This window comes from Solanum tuberosum, unplaced genomic scaffold (genome assembly GCF_000226075.1).
Source record: "Solanum tuberosum cultivar DM 1-3 516 R44 unplaced genomic scaffold, SolTub_3.0 scf00211, whole genome shotgun sequence".
Lineage (NCBI taxonomy): Eukaryota > Viridiplantae > Streptophyta > Magnoliopsida > Solanales > Solanaceae > Solanum > Solanum tuberosum.
The window spans coordinates 848,036-853,466 of NW_006239137.1; positions in this window are offsets into that span (position 1 = coordinate 848,036).

Consider the following 5,431-nt stretch of genomic DNA (forward strand, 5'->3'; position numbering starts at 1 on the left):
TGATCTCCTATGTTATGATGTCTGTGTAATGAATATGGTTATGACCTATACTTATGATGTATGCTTAACTTGGATTGTTGCTATAAGTTGATTTTCAATACTTGCGTGACTAAAGGTGAAGGTTCCCTTGTCTATGAGAAATAAGCTAAGGATGAAATCAAAAGGTAATAAAAGATAACTAAGGACCTAAAGTGACTTGCGTAGCATGGGTGGGATTATGGGGTCTTGTCCATGCATTGCACAAGCTTTCCTTGAGGTGGCTTATGAAGTGTTTTGTATTATGTTACGTTGTTCTAAATGCATTGATTATGCCTATGTCATATTATGATGCCTCTTATGCTTATGACTTATGTTATTGTCTCATATGATTATGGTATATGTCTTATGTTGACTAATGTCTATTATATGTTTATGTTGATGATTTATGCTAGTCATCATATTTAGTACATTATTGTACTAACGCATACTTTATCCTACATTCTTATCAAATGTAGGGTTTGGCGATATTGACTTCCATCCTCGTGGCTAGGTGCATAGTAGATCAAGAAGAGAAGTTTGGTGAGTCCTCATAGCATTCGAGGGCTTGACCACCATGTCCTTTATATTTCATTTTATGTTAGAACTATTGTATGGGATGTGTCCAAGAGTTATTCAATGTTGGTTTAGATGGTTTGAGACAAATGTTAAAAACTTCCGTTTCGTTTTATGAGACTTTGATTGTATGGAAAAATGTTTTAAATGTCCGCACTTTTCTATTATCTTATGTTGTGATATGTTAAGTGGCTTACATGGAGCCTTTCGGGGTTCTATGTGCCTTGTTACATCTAGGGGTACCCCTAAGTCGTGACAAACTTCGTATCAGAGCACAAGATTTAGAATGGTTCTAGGATGTCTCAAACCACGTCTGGTAGAGTCTTGTTCATAAGTGTGAAGCGCGCCACATTTATGAATAGGAGGATATTGGATGTTTATGAAACTTCACTTCTTCATTCTCTAAGTCGTGCCATAGAGTTTAACTCTATAAGGTCTTTCTCTTACTCCTTATCCGATGGTCTTAAGGATATGACCACTCGAAGGGCTCATGCTACAAGGATCGATGGAGAAAATGTTGGTTGTGATGCCAAGTATGGCTATGTGACTAGATAGGACTTAATATGCTAGATTTAGATGTCATCCTTGGGATGTATTGGTAGTATAATGGTTGTGTATTGTTTGTTGGTAGAACCCGACTTAGTCATGATGAGTTTTGGGGGAATGTGGATAGATTTGGTGAATAGGGTGTTTAAGTAATGCCTAAATGTGTTGAGTGAATAGACTCATTTTGTGACCTTAAAACTTCATTTCCCTTTGATTATTTGTGAATTTTAACATCAAAACTTGAGATTTTGATTGGCAAATGGCAATGTTTTTCAAGAACTTGAGTTCTAAACTAAAATTGAGATTGTGAACTGATTTTAACTCATTTTTGTAATGGTTCTCACCAATGAGTTCCAAATGTCTTGAGTTCATTTTCAAGTATAAATTTTCGAATTCAAACCTCATTTTCAGAATCGTGTTTTTGAGTTGATTGACCCATTTTTTTAAGTATATGATATAGGTATTATTGTTTCTAGAATCTTATTGTGATTACTTGATTGTAATAGATTGTGTGGCTTTGGATGTTGTTCGGAAGGGGAAGACTCAAGTTTTGGAGTGACTAGTTGATTGAATTAAGGCAAGTGATTTTCTAAGCCTTGTAAAATTAATAGAATTCGTCTATTTTCCTTAATTTTGTATGTGTTGGGAAGTAATGGGAATGAGGTGAAGGGTTCATTGTTTCACTTGATTAAGCTTAATGAATAAAAATGGATTAAGAAAAGGCAATGTGGTGATCATAATTCTTTATGAATTGCCTTGTTGTGGCCCCTACTTGATTGATTGATGAAATGTTTTGATGGAATGAAAGTGGACTTGAATTGCTTGATTGTTGTCTCTTCCTTCTGGCTAGTAAAATGATATAAAGTCAAAGGGAAATGATTCCGACTAGTTATATTATATAAAGCCGAAGGGAAATAGTTCTGATTAAATTAGTGATATGGTACAAAGCCGATGAAAAATGGTTCCGTGTAGTGATATTGTGCCGAAGGGAAATGGTTCCAACAAGAGTTGACTATAGTGATTTGATGCATTTTGATACTTGTGGCTGATTTACTTGTTACTTGTGATTGATATACTTGAAACTTGAGATTGACTTACTTGATATGTATTGGTCGATGAATTGTGTGGTTAAGCCTTGTGTGCTATGAATTGTGAAATTGTTAGGTTGGGTTGATTTCTATGTAGGTTGTAGTTTGAACAGGTTCAATTGGGATGAAAGGAGTATTCAATTTCTAGCTAGTTTGCATTGTTTATTAGGTTGCTTGTTGAGTACCGTATTGGTTGGTACTCACTCTTTGCTTCTACACTTGTGTAGGTTCCGAGTCTGGCACCATGTGATTTCCCTTCTACTCCTATTTCTGAGACTTGTTGAGAGGTAGTTGCTTGTCATCCTGGCAGACCCTCTTTTTATTTTATGTTATGCTTTGTTCTATTTGAGAAACAAAGACATTGAGACTTGTACTTATCTTTCATTTTCGCATTATATGTATTAGTGGTTTGTACACGTGACAACCAGGTTTCAGGGTTATAATAAAATGAATACGTTTTCCGTTTTTAGCTTGTTCTTGCTTTTCTTTCTGCATTTCTTTAGTTGAGTTGAGTTAAGGTTGACTTGTTTTCATAGGAATAGACAAATGTAACCACGTTCATTTTTGAATCGTGACACTTATAGCTTTAAAAACAAAAGTTTTTACCTCACCCTCACCCCCACATAAAAAGTTAAAAAAAAGTTTTTCTATCACCCCACCCCACCCCCAACTCCAACCCCATTCCAAAAGAATGTAAAACAAAATTAGTTTGCTTTTTATATAAAAAAAAATTATCACACCTCACCTGCCACCCCCACCCCCTTCCCACCCCTTCCCAAAAAAAAGGCTAATTTATTTATTTTTAAATTTAGATTATTTTTTCTTACCCCATCCCCACCCCCACCACCTACGGCCAAAAAAATATTAGTATTACTTTTTCTTTCTTTTATAAATGGACATATTTTACCCATTAAATTAACCACTTTTAAATGAGTAATATGAGTATTATTCGTTTCTTATCCATTTTAAATGAGTTGAGTACCCGATTCATTTAAAATGGGTAAATATAAGTAGGTACCCACATTAATTACCCATTATGTCATTCGGATCCGGCTCCTCTCCATTTTACCCAAGTTCTAGCTTGGATTGGAGACACGTGTTATAGTTTAGAATTAATGGTTGAGATCTAATTGATTAAATAAAGTCCTAATCATAGTTTTTTACTTCCATATACTTGCTTCTTAAATATTTTTGCAATATAAGATATTTAATTATAATTATTTTATGCAATTTCCTCTTTGACTAATACATTCTGAATTATTGCACGGGTGTGGTTGGAATGGAAAAAAATGTTTTCCATACTGGGATGGTGAATGAAAAAAAATCAAATAAATAAATAAATTACATAGTATTTTGATGAAACTTTGGATAAAAGAGAATGTAGAGATTCACAATAACATATATATATAGACTATTACAGTTGAATCGAGTAATTAAAAATTAAAAGTTAAAATATGTGCAAGGAAAATGAGATATATGTCAGTTTGCTAATTTTGATGAAATCGATTTCTTTTTACCCCCTAGAAAATGATTTCCGTCATTTCAAATATCATTAAATTACTCTCTCTTTTTTTGGAAAACATTCTCCTAGTAAACACACCAATATAATATATTTTCGTTATTGTTTGCCACTTTGCACTTTATTAATGGTTTTTATATGTTTCCAAATTTTATACGTGCGAGCAATATAGACTCCATTTAGAGAGTAAGAAAGAATTTAAAGTTAAGTGACAAAAAAATGTTTACTCCTAAAATTAGGAAAAAAACGTCAGTACAATTTTTAAATTTTTATTTGGCAAATATTATTTGAGAAATGGCAAACATTAGGTAAAAATCAACAAAAAATTACTCAAGTAATTAAGAAAGGAAATTCTTTTAAATATATTTATGAAAAATATAATGTAAATCTAGAATAGTTTGATTGCAAAAATATTTAAGAAGCAAATATATGGAAGTAAATAACTATGATTAGGATTTTACTTTAATCAATTAGATCTCAACCATTAATTCTAAACTATGACACGTGTCTCTAATCCAAGCTAGAACTTAGGAAAATGGAGAGAAAAGAAATGGAGAGGAGCTGGATCCATGTCACTCCTAGTCGAGAGGTTTGAAACAGTGGCAGAAATGCCCTAAAACGAGGTAGTTATGGTGATATCATTCTTTCTATTAACAAACATTGGTTAGACTAAGAGCCCGTTTGGAATGACTTAAAGTCCGTTTGAATTGGCTTTAAAAAAATGTAGTTTTTAAGTTGAAAATAAAAAGTGAAATATAAATGACTTTTAAGTCAAAAAATAAAAAGTAGGGGGAAGGCTTACTTTTGGTTTTTTAACTTATTTTGAGTGGTTTTTAACATTGTCAAACATTTTCTAACTTATTTTAAATCATTTTTTACTTATTTTAAGTTATTTTTATTCTTCTCAAACACTTTCAGAAGTCAAATACTGACTTAAAAGTAAGTTTGACTAAATTTTAAATCAATCCAAACATCCTCCTTAAAAAATAGCTTTTACGTCAAATAAAAAGTCAAAATTAAATAATTTTTAAGTCAAAAAATAAAAAGTAAGAAAAACCTACATTTGATTTTTAACTTATTTTAAGTTATTTTTGACCTAATGAAATACTTTCTAACTTATTTTAAGCCATTTTTTGACTTATTTTAATTTATTTTTATATTTATCAAACACTTTCAAAAATCAAATACAAACTTAAAAATAAATTTGACTAACTTTTAAGTCGATCCAAATACCCTCTAATTTTGATAGTTTTATTAACTTGTGGGTGTTTCTGATTTGACTAACTTTTGGCTAATTTGAGTATTTCTGAGGGAAAATGCATAAGTACCCCCCTAGCCTATGCCCAAAATCTCTGAGACACACCTAACCTTTACTAAGGTCCTATTACCCCCCCAAACTTATTTTTTAATTAATTTTTTACCACTTTTCGGCTTACGTGGCAATATAAACCAAATAGGTTGAAAGCTTTGTTCAACACGCGTCGGGCCCCACTTTTTCAACTTTCTAAAAAGTAGCTTTTACACTTCCCAAAATTTCAAAAAGCTATCCTATTATTTATAATCTACTTTGTTAATATATTTTTAGTTAGTTTATAGTTTTCAATGTTTATATATTTTATTTTAAATTTGGGCTTGTAAAATTTTGTAAATATTATATATATAATTTTATTTTATTTATAGATAAAAA